Here is a 12,210-nt window from a genome sequence, read left to right on the forward strand (position 1 = left end):
TTTACTCGAACACACATTCTCCCCATTTGTCCCTCAGAGGCTGAATATTTTTTAGACAGATGAGGTCTGTACTGATAAAGTGGTGAGAAATACAGTAGGCCTACAGTACATACAGTATTCACAACAGTAAAGGCGACATGAAAGGAACATTTCATGTATGTAACCATTTTCACTTCATCAATGATAAAGCATTCTGTTCCGATTTCGTCCCGACTGCTTCAGACCATTCAATGATCTGTTAAGTTTGCAGACTAGTTTCTCAGCCTTCTTTGATTTAACTTCAAAACCCTCAGGCTGCTCCATGTCCACTTCCCAATCAATAGGAACATGCAGGTATGCAGTTTTCACATCCATCTGGTGCAGTTCTAAGCCATGCTGCACTGCACTTTTTATATTTCTTATATTTAAACTCTGCCTCTTTTGTTTTATTTTATAAACAGTCTCTACAAGCAGTTCATTTTTTACAGGCATTTTGAAGCCCCTTGGTCATTCATGGGTTTTCTGCCAAATGGTTCTTGGTGTTACACTGTTTAAGAGGGCAGTGCTTATCATATAGATCTGGGAATGTAAAACTTATTCTCTTATATTTAATTTCCTTTAATTCCCTCATTGTTATATCATTATATTCATGAATAAGAAAGACAGGCAGATGATCGCTGATGTCATTCAGACTCATACTATACATTATTTGGATGAACTCATCTGTTGATTTATGCTGATTTAGAATCAGCAAATCAATGTTGAAATCCCCACAAATGAGTTTTTTTTTTTTTTTGGTCTTAAATGGAGACCATGTGGATGAAGCTCTCCTCTCCACCTCCCAGTAACATGGTCCAGTCAGAGTCTGCTTCAATCTCTGGATCATCAGGACACAGCTCATCCTCTCACAACACACACCCTCCTGGTTAATACTTCCACCTGTAGAGAGGAGGAGAAAGAAGAGAGGAGGTTGAAGGAGTGTTTCCCTTCATCATCACATCCAGTAGAAAGAGCAGCAGGGACTTGAGTCCTGTTCAGAGCAGCAGTGGAGCAGCTGTGGAGCTCAGCCAGCTTCCTTTCAGCTTCATGTTAACGTGTTGGAGTGAACACACACAGACCTGCAGAGACTTTTAGCATCAAGTCTGTTTCCTCTGCAGATTTCACTAAGAAACTGCTGAGAGTCCTGAACGCTTCATTACTGCACCAACCCGTTAGTGATGGATTTACTGCTGCTCCATGGAAACAAAGATCAGCTGACTAAGAAACTCATGGTTACTAAATGTAATGCTGCTTCTGTGATGTGCAGGCTTCAGTCAGACTGATCTCAGAGCTGTGATCAGTTGTTGATCAGATGTGATGAATGACCACCACTGTCTCTATACATCTTGGAAGGCTGTCAGCTGGAATCCAGCTTTATTTCCTGGACACATCAACACAACAACAACAGTCGTCTTCACATCAACTCAAACACATGATCACAACAAGCTTCTGGCTCATCTGATTGGCTGACTGTTGTCTCTCTCTCTGTCTTTCTGTCCAATCCTGAAGCCTGTCTCCATTCTTCTCTCACAGCTTCACTGAGAAGCTGCAGGTTTACAGGAAACACTGGATCTTTGATACTAACTGTGTTTAGGACGATACTGATGAAAGCAGCATGGACTGACTGGAATCCTCTACTCTCCATAGAGTATCCAGTTTATATGCTGGACTCTCCACAAGATCAAGAAGCTGCTTCACATCTGAATCCTTCAGGTTGTTGTAACTCAGGTCCAGATGTTTCAGATGGGAGGGGTTGGACTTCAGAGCTGAGACCAGAGAATCACAGCTGATCTCTGACAAACTGCATTTAATCAACCTGAATAAAGAATAAAAGATGTAGATTAAATCCTGAATAATTCAATCAGATGTGTTCAGGTTTTAAATGTTCAGCTCAACATTACTGTGTCCTAACAGCCTTTAAGCTTCATGATGACATTTTCTACAGTTTCTCCGAGTCAAATACTTATGAACTTCTGTGAAACAAACTTACACAATGAAAATAAAGTTAATAAAAATGAACTGTTGAATTGTTAGTCATTTATTTTGGTGTGTCCAGCTCAAACATTCACTTAAGTTCCATTTAGAGATTTTATCAAGTTATTTGTTATTGTGATATTTACTAAGACATTGATTAATTACTTTCAGTGAACTCGTCTTGAACTAAAGGACATTTACAGATTCATGGAGGAAAGTTCTGGATGAACATGAATTAGATTCAGTTGGTGATTAAACATATCAGATCTACAACAGTAACAGACAGTGAACTGACCCCAGAAACTCCAGTCTACAGTCTGGACTCTCCAGAAAACCACACAGCTGCTTCACTCCTGAATCCTTCAGGTTGTTTTTACTCAGGTCCAGATGTTTCAGATGGGAGGAGTTGGACTTCAGAGCTGGTCCCAGGGAATCACAGCTGATCTCTGACAAACTGCAGCTCATCAACCTGAATAAAGAATAAAAGATGTAGATGAAATCCTGAATAATTAATTCAGATGTGTTCTGGTTTTAAATGTTCAGCTCAACATTACTGTGTCCTAACAGCCTGTAAGCTTGTTGGAATTATTGTACATAAGTTATCCCATATTTACTCTGAGTGTTTAGGTATCTATTAACCTCCTAGTATGCCAATGTGCAACAGTATATGTCTGTAGAGTTGCTTTGCAGGAAGGAGAAGTAGGGGGACGCGATTTCAGCTGAGTCATTCCAGAGCCATCAGTGACATGCAGGAAGTGCGTCTTCGCCGCAGAAATACGGCTGAAGATGGAGCATACCGTCCCGAGGACAAGGTCAAAGTGAGTATACATGTACCAAGAAGATAGCGCTTGTATCGTTTTAGAAGTTGCAGCTATGTGCTCCCCCTCCCCATTAGCGCTGCAACTTCTGTTGTAATCAGGAACCACCCTAAGGAAATAAAGAAAGTGGGTACGGCAAGGTACGCTTCAGAGCGGTAGGAGATTGTAACTGAAGGTATCTCTGTCTGTTCTCCTCGCGAGTAAAAAGTAACTCTTGTCTTTCTCTTCTTCGTGCAATGTTTATGAATGTTTTAGGTTGCTGAACCTCACATTTATTTGGTCCTTCGAGCCGGATGCCAACACGCCTGAAGATTCCAGCAGGTGCGGTGAAATCCAGAAAAGACCGTGGCCACGGTAGAACTCCGTTAGAGAGAGTTTCTCAGACCCTTTCCGGGACTGGAGAACAGCCTGCCTGCTGGGATCCGACGGCTGAGGGTAGTCCGTGAAGGGGAAAGACAACATTGGTGAGTGGAATTTCCCTGGAGAATCAGTGGCGAATGACTGAGGGTCATTGTGCGTAGAAAAATCCTGGAAATCCTAGGCACTAGCAGGTACTGAAGGATGGTGGAGTCCGAGAAATTCTGTGAAAAAGTAAAGGATGGCGGAGTCCTCTAGCCCAGTTAAATTCCGTAGTATGAGTGATAGGATGACGGAGTCCTGCAGTACGTACGCTTAAATTCCGTGTTGAAAAAGGTGAGCGATTGTGTGTGCGATTGGAGATTAAAATTCCACTAGGTATTTTATCTCATACCAACACAGTAGGATTGTGAGTAGCGAGCCTCTTGTGGATGCAAAGGCAAGAACTCTCTACTCGAAAGAGTTGAAGCGAGGGTTACCACAAAAGGCAGTTTGATCGCTGCCCTACTGAACACAACTCAGTTTTTTGAACACCCTAGGTGTTAATAAACTGGACCAAATTCTCAAAAATGGGAAAAGGGGGAAGCAAATTCGATCCTAAAGAACAACTGCAGTCTAAAGATTGGAAGTTTATAGAAAAACAGGGCCCTGATAAAATAAAACATCTAGATAAATGGATAAAAGTTTAGGGATTCGACGGCCGACTAAATACTCAAAGAATAATCGCATTACAAGATGCAATAAAAGAAAAAACTAAAATGAATTCTAAAAAAATGAAACAGGAAGGATATGAGGTAACAGAACACTAGATGAAGGTTGCCGCAAAAAGAAGAGGGAGATAGGAAAAAGAAAAAAGAAGAACTAAAATGCGCAAAGAAACAAAGAGCTGAAGAACTGTTGTTCCATAGAAAAGACGACGATGAGACAGGACCAGAAAATAGAAGGCAGGATAGACGGAGAGAGGAGGAAAGTGAAGATGAGAAAGGAGGAGCTGCTGCAGCGTCAGAGGTTGTAACACAGACGCTGTATCCAGAACTACCAACCTAGTCGCCACCTCAATATGAGGAAACACCACAAACGACTCATTCAAAAGGGAAAAATTATACATGGTCAAAAACGATGGGGAAGCTGCTTTCCTCAGGACCATCTGCACCACTAACAAACTCATCACTTACTGAAGCTGATGCATATCCAATGATTCAAGTAGCAAACCCAAACGTAGCTGATGATCAGCCACAAACCATCCTGGTCTCCAGAACATGGACCACAGATGACGTTAAAAAGGCTGTAGAAGGAGTGGCCTCCCATAAGGAGGACGTCACTCATGTTATGACTCTAGTCGTAGTTTGTTTCAGGTGTGTGCTGCACGGAGGAGATGATTGGCGTGGGAGGCTCTGGTCCTGGACTCTGATTGGCCGCGGCTGACAGAAGACGCCTATAAAACGATCCAAGATGGCGGCCGGGGCTGGCGGCAGGTTTTCTCTCATCTCCCTCTGCTCCCAACCAGCCACATTGTTTGATCCTTTTTTAAGCTGTAGGAGTGGACTGCCATTTTTGTTTGTCCAAGATATGGAAAACGTTAGACAATCGTACCACTTAAATGGACAGGAAGTGCAACAAGCTTGGATGGCTGCACTGGGATCAGATTGGCATTACCTCAGAGGAAACTGGGATCCTGCACGGGGAGGCCAACCTCTGCCTCACGATGATGGAGAATTAACCATCCGTGTACGAGGTCCAACTGACCGAACTACACAACGTTTTAGACGTAGAGCAAATTACACCGAAATAGGAAGAGTTAAACAAAAAGAAGACGAACCATTTGAAGAATATAGGATCAGAATGACCACAGTGTTTAAAGCTCACAGTGGTTCAGAAGAAACTCCTGATCAGAAATGGGGGTTTCCCGGGAAACCCTTTTAAAAAAATGCCCTAGAGGGGCAGGATCAAAAGAAACATTTACGTTTTTTGGGGTCAGAAAACATTAAAAAGGCCTTAGCAACGGGAAACCCTTGGGGGAAACTAGTTTAGTCACCCCCTTTCACGCCAAAAAAATTTGTAAAAAAAAAAAAAAACCGGGTAGGGGACTTTAAAAACCAAAAATAAAAAGAACCCCCCCAACATTATAAAGGGGGAAAGGGGGGTAAGGAAGATTTAGAATTTAGACAAACTTTTGGTCCGAACTGTAAGTGCAAAGGGGGAGGTTTTAGGAAGGGGAAACATTATAGGCCAGGTGCTTAGGCTGTTGGCCCTTTGGGGAAAGAGGGACACATAGCTGGGGACTGTAAAGAACGGAACTATTTTCCAGCATGACTGGCACGAACACCCAGCTGAACAGTTCCCTACGAACAGAAACAGAGACCAAATTTAAAATAAAGACCAACAAAGTCCTGTTAAATTCCAGGACTTGCTCCCCAAGGGGGACAGTACCAAACCAAAAGCCCCTTTCTGTATGGAACGGAAAACCTGTCCCCTTTTTTCTGTGTGCCCTTTGGGGAAAAAAAATTGAAAGGACTACCGCAGAAAAGTGAAAACCAGGTTTTAACCCCAGTCGAGAATTATACTGTAAGGTTGAAAAGTGGGAAACAAATCGGGTGGAAGAAACAGAACCATTTGGAAATTAGGGAACCCGGTCCAGGGGTCAATCGTCCCAATTGTCAATTTTTAATTTTTTTCCGGGATTGTCCCGTCAACCTCCTAGGCCAAGAGGGTTTTACTTTTTATTAGGCTTAGCACGGATATTCACTTGGGGACAAAATTGTGTAAAAAAAAAAAACTAAAATTAAAAAAGGGAGTTTTCCCTTTGTACCCCAAAGGGGACAGGACAGAAAACTTTTATATACCCCCTGGGAAGTCCCCAAACCCAAACCCCCCTATAAAAACAGCATCCCCCCTTAAGGGGTTAAGGGGAAATTCAACCCCAAAACCAAAAGGATCAGATGCGGAGAGCGACCTACAAAACTTTCTCTTGGTACAAATCAAACACCGGGGCCCGATGAAGATTAGGGGAAAAAAAGCAAAAAAAATTCCTCCTCCCAAGGTTACTAAAAATTATCTTTTGGGAGAAAAGGGAGTGCAGTAGTACCCTGGATGACATTCCCTTTTACAAAATTCCCCAAGCGTATGGGATGTGGCCCCCTCCCCACATATCTCTTTACAAAGAAAAAAACCAACGGGTGGAAGGATTTGGGCAAGATATCCCAGAGGGGAGAAAATGCGACTGTTTGGGGGAAGAGAAAATCAGTAAAAAACAGGGGTATCCCTTTTAACACGGGTCAAAACAAAAACCTTTTTTTGGGGCCCCAGTTTAAGTACTCGCGGGTTTACCCCTCGATCAAAAAAAAGAGCTCAATGATAGGTAAATTTTAACTGAGGTTTGAGGACCGTTTTTTTTAAAAAGATTTTCCCAGAAAAATTTATGGTCAAAAGGGGCCTACTGATGTGGGATTGGTGAAAGGTGACTGCCCGTAAAAATTTCAGCCCCCAAAAAACAAATAAAGGCCGGTTTTGTGACAAAAACCCCTTTAAGCAAGATGCCCAAGAAGGAAAAAAAACCCGGTAACTGAAGATTTTGATTGCAGAAGGAGTAATAACCAATTTTAAGGACCCCCCGTAACACCCCTATTTTTTTTTTAAAAAAGCAAGTTCCACCCCGTAGGTTGGCCCCAGGGCCCAAAGACCGAAAGTTTGTAAAATTTTGTGAAAACCAAAGACCCCCCAATGTGTCCCCTGCCCCTCACACACTAAAAATTTCCCCTTTGGGCCCAATGAAAAGGGGTTTTTGCAGAAGTAGACATCCGAAATGCTTTCTTCTCAGTCCCAGTGGACAAAAATGGGTCGGGTTCGGGGTTGCTTTTTCCCTTTGGGGGGGCCCAAAGTTACAAAAAACCCAGGCTCCCCCAAGGGTTTAAAGCAAGACCCAAAACTATTTACTCTCAAGAAAAGATCCCGAGTAGGGCCCCAATTAAAAACCTGGGAGGGACCCCAAGAAATGTTGCCCCGTAGCAAATCTTACTGGCCCCCCTGATATGGAAACATGTTAAAACGGGTACAATTGCATCCAAAGGGGTTTCTACCCGAGGAAGGTCACAAGGCAAGTAAAAATAGGGCAAAAAACCAGATAAAAATTTAAAGGGCATTTTTTGTGAGGGGGACGAAAAATATTGGGAAAAAGGGAAAAATTTGAAAATTCTCCAAGCCCCAAAAACCCAAGAAAAAAGAAACAAGGGATGTCCTTTCGGGGCCTGACAAAATTATTTGCAGAATTTTGGGTGCCAAATTTAAGGGCAAAAATTAACGGCACCACGGAGAAAAATTAAATTGTATAAAAAAAAACCCCTAAAATTTGAAATCCCCCCTGACGGGACCACAGAAGCTAAAAAAGGCATTTTTAAAACCCTTAAAACAAGTCTTATTGTCCAGCACTAGCATTAGCTTGAAAATTTTTGGGAAAAACCTTTTTTCAAAAGGGTAGACTGCAAAGGTCTTTTTGTGACCTAAAGTTTGGGGTCAACAGATGGAGCCCCAAAAATGAAACCTTTACCCGAAATTTCTCATCTAATTTAAAACAGTGGGGCTTTGTGCACTGCCTCACGGGTTTTAGGGCAGTGATGGAAAGCCTTTCTCCCGGTAGAAACGATTTTTGCCAATTTTAGTGTTGTTCCACCCTTTTATTCTGAAATTTACCACTTTTTGCTTTTTTTTCTTTTTTTTTTAACTACTCTTACAAACCCAATATGCCATTCTTGTCCCCACCAAGACATTTATCATGCATGTCTACCTACTATCACAACCCCTCACCTCACTAAAAGAAAGATGCCCCAAAATTAAAACCCCCCAAACTTTTGTTGCCTCTCCCAAGAAAAACGGAACCCCAACACAAATGTAAAGAGCAAGCGGAAAAAAGGGCCCCAAAAGCAGAACCGACCCTGAGAGACAGCATTAGAAAAAGGGGGGGTTGCTATTTGTAGAGGGGTTCTTCAAAAAAAATGAATTTGGGAAAAACCCTAACGGGAAAATGCATCGTGACCAAAAAAAAAGGGTTTTTTAAAAGCAAACACCCTGCCCTCACACTATCACCCGCAACCCAACGAGCTATTTAGCATTAACGGAAAAAATTTTAAAAAAATGAAAAACAAAAAAATAAAAATCTCCCCCCTGACAGCCAGCCCGCGTAAACAACAGTTCATCCTTTTGCCCAATTACGGGAAAAAAGAGGCATGATTCGTCAATGGGGAACCCAGTGCCCACAGCCAAACCTTTTAAACCCCAGTTTTACTGGTACGGGTAAAATTACCAAAACCATTAATATTTTTTAAAAGGCGGCCCCTCCCTTTGGCCCAGTTACCTTTTCCCAAGGAACGCCTTCGCAAGATGAAACCCCAAAGGGCAGCAGAAACACGGGCCAGATCAGCGGTTTTAAACCCGTAAAAAAAAAGTAAACCCGGGGGAAATCCACTATTTTTAAAAAAACAGGGTTTATAAAAAAGCCCGCATTCTAAAAAAGACCCTGGATAAAGAATGGGGCGAAATTAAAAACGGGTTTGCATAGGGTTAGCCCAAAACAAAAAACCCTACAGTGTAAAAACTTTTTTTTACTGTTTTTTTTTTAAACAATTTTTTTCGTATTTTTTAAAATACAGAAAAAAACGGAGATTTCAGACTGTGAGGTAAAAAGTATAAAAAACAAAAATTGTAAAAGAAATCATGAAACTAGAAAATGTTTTGAAAACATGATTTTTCGGGGCCCTTTAAAAAAAAAACTTTAAAAATTCCCGTTATTTATTGTTAAAAATTATTTTCACAAAGGGTTATCGAAAATTTTAAAAATTTTTGTCTGTTATTTAATGGAATAAACTGAATAATTCAAAAAACCTTAAAAAATTTTAAAAAAAAATAATTTAAAATTACTGAAAAAATTAAATTTGTAAAATAACTATTTAACACTGTGGGTATTGGTGGAATATTATATTAAAAACCAATGTAAATACAACGCTTGAATTTTTTTCCAGCTGCCTGAAAAAAAACCACGGTAATGGGGGAGACTTTTTACTGCTGCAACTCCCCCTTTGAAACAAACACAAAGACAAAAACGTAAAAGCAAACATGTATTGGAGTGGTCCTTTAAAAATGTGCGGGCCCCTTTTGGGTTTTGGTCGACAGAAAGGGTTTTGGAAAAGAAGAAGAAGAAGAAGAAGAAGAAACCATCCCTTTGGGCGTTGGGCCCTTTAACTTTCCGTCTTTGACGTTACGTTTAAAAAAGGTTCAAAAAACCCCCACGCGGTTTTCCCCGTTTGGTCACAGAAACTTGGGAAAAACATCAGCAATGTCGAGGTGGAGGAAAGGGAAGAAGGAAAGAACCCAAGTATCAAACTAAAAGCGGGAGTATTTTTAGCTTTATTTACACCTTTTGCCTCGACTTACTCATCGACAAAAGCAACCCGCTAGCTTTTCCCCTTCAACTAAAAATGTTGGGAAAATTACGATGAAAAAAGTTTTGGCGGCGGGGGGGTCGGGCCTTTTGTTAGTCATGAAATATATCTATGAGTTTTAGTAGTTGCCAGCCCCAACTATTTTTTTATTTTATTTACGTCCCCCTTTTAAAGCTTGGGCATTTTCCCGTGAGTCATTTCGTTTATTTTTGGGAACTAAATGACCCCGGCGGAGAAAAGAGGGCTGAAACAAGGGAACAATAACCCATTTTAACCCTCTTCTACTTTTCACCTATTTTTTTGGCCATAATCTTGACTGCGTGACTTGAAAGGGCCAAATTTTTTCGGGCCCTGGGAAATTGGGAAAAAGGCCGGATTTAATGTTAGGGTAAAAAATTTTCCAAAGTCTTTTTCCACCCGCAATTTGCCCCCTACTCCTCTATTTTGCAGGTGTCGTAGTGAGACTTTTTAAGTGGATTTTTTTCCCAAACAAAGAACAACAAATGTTTTTAAATGATGCGACTTTTGTAAGGGTTTTTATTTTCAAGGGGGAAACTTTTCTTAAAACTAATTTTTATTTTCCTCTTCCCTCTCAAAAAATATAGGGGGAAAGCGACCAAAAGACTTTTCCCTTTTTAAAAGGAAATTTTAAAATTTTAATTTGATGAAACACTTTCAGTTGGTCAACATAAAATTCAACCCCTTAGGGAAAAATATGAAAAGGGATAAGCTAACAATCATTTCTGGTTTATTGAGGGGAGATCTGCTACACTTTTAAGGTCGAACTTTTTCAAAAACCAATAGCATTTTTTTGGGTTTTTGGCAAAATTAAATTTTTTCATTTTTTTTTTCCCTTCTCTTTTGCAAAAATTTGTGGGGGGTTGTTTTCGGGCAAAAAATTTTTGGTTTAAAAAAAACCCCAATCCTTTCCAGGCTTGAACGGGTACAGGGGAAGCATTGCGCCCCCACGTGGGGGAAAAACCCCTCGGTCAAAGAACCCAATGCTGACAGTTTCCCGAATGCAGGGGAAAAAGGCACTCGTAAAAAAAGGGGTCATTTTGTTTTTAAAAAAAAGGGTGGGGGCATTAAATTTCCCAAAACGGATTCAGCTCATGCTTATGACGCGGGGCCCCGCAGGGTTACTTGGTTACACCTCTGATGTGTCCCTATGTCCCAAGCATTTGGCTTTGTATGAAGGGGAAAAAAAGCATAAAATGCTGGAAGCCTGAGCCGAAACTAGATTTTTAAACCCCTTTGCCGGTGTACAAGCTTTGGGGGCAAGAGTAATTTACTCAAGCATAGCATTGTTAAACTCAGGGGAATTTTCGATTTTGAGAGATTAAAAAATGCCCGGAAAAAACAGTATTTTTCATCCCTTCTAGTCCCTCCTAGTCATGAAATGCAGAGAGCCCCGCTTCTGTTTTTCATCAAATCAATGCCTAAACTGTGGACCCTGACCCTTTGCGGAGAAACTGCAATGTTTGGGAAATTTTAGGCCCGAGCTCCCTTTCAGGAGAGTGACCTCCTTTCTGCCCCTCAGACCAGTTAAAGCCGGGAAAACATCTGCCCACTCCCTCAAAACGACAAGTTGTGTTTTAAATTTTTGTACAGAATAAACTTTCCTTTAAAAAAAAATTTTATGCAATAGTAAAAATGAAATTTTAAAGGTTTCCTCCTGTTCAAATAATGCAGCCCAAATTTACGCAGTTTACTTTAAATTTTAATCCCTTAAAAGGAACCTTCTCTACTTTTTTGGTTGATGTTTTGAAAAAGGTAAATGACTAAACACCAAACCTTTTTTCTCTTGATTTCAAAAGTGGGCCCTTAGTGGTGGTGTCCCCTGCATTTTATTAAAAAAGAACTTTTTAAAAATATATCAATGGCTATTTGAGGATAAAATTTAAAATTTGTTAGGTAAAAATATCCCCAGATTGAGCTATGTGATGTCTGGGGTTTTAAATTTTAACTACAAATCTGCCCTTTTTAAAAAAAAGGCAACAAAAATGTTTTGGGATTTTCCCCCAAGCAGCCGGGGGAAACCCAACATTTGGGCCCCAAAACCAGTACCAATACAAGCCCAGTAACAAAAGTTTTACCAATCCCCCTTTCTCTGGTAAATTTTACTTTGCATCTGTTCACACAGTTACTTTTTTGGGGTTAGAGGGGCTGAAAAATAATAGAATCTATTTTGTAACTTAGTGTTAAATAGAAACAATCAGCAGCAGTAAATGACATTTGTGCTTAGAAATTCACATCATGGTTTGGGGCCCATCTTTTTTTTAGTTTCTGATTCGGTAGCAAATAAACCAAAAAACAAATGAGGAAAGGGGATTAGGGGATGAACCCAGGGGTTTCCTTTTATCCCCAATGTACAGAAAAAAATGACTTTTTATCCAGCAGTAGCAATAGCCCCCCAACAACAATATTTTGGGTTTTTATTTCCCATGTATAGTCAGCTGGTGTGAATTTTCTTTTTTAAAGTGTGTTATGTTGAATTTTGCAATTTTTGTCTGCCCCAAAAAAGAAAACCGGTGTTTATATTTGGTCTGGGGTGCTGTTTTTCGGTTTTGGGGAAAAAGGCTGGATTTTCCCTTGCCCCATTTTTCCCTTTA

General features: G+C 40.6%; 1 protein-coding gene and 1 long non-coding RNA gene across 2 annotated transcripts in view; one reads left to right on the top strand and one right to left on the bottom strand.

The window, feature by feature from the left end:
• LOC125018609 (NACHT, LRR and PYD domains-containing protein 12-like) overlaps nt 1-12,210 on the top strand; it is a 107,281-nt gene that overhangs the window by 64,750 nt on the left and 30,321 nt on the right. The window lies entirely within an intron of this gene.
• Nucleotides 399-1,805, bottom strand: LOC125018628. Its single transcript, XR_007113975.1, has 2 exons — nt 1,604-1,805; nt 399-918 (listed from the first exon to the last, which is right to left on the bottom strand). It is a non-coding gene; the product is annotated as an uncharacterized LOC125018628 (long non-coding RNA).

Source organism: Mugil cephalus, chromosome 13 (assembly GCF_022458985.1).
Source record: "Mugil cephalus isolate CIBA_MC_2020 chromosome 13, CIBA_Mcephalus_1.1, whole genome shotgun sequence".
Classification (NCBI taxonomy): Eukaryota; Metazoa; Chordata; class Actinopteri; order Mugiliformes; family Mugilidae; genus Mugil; species Mugil cephalus.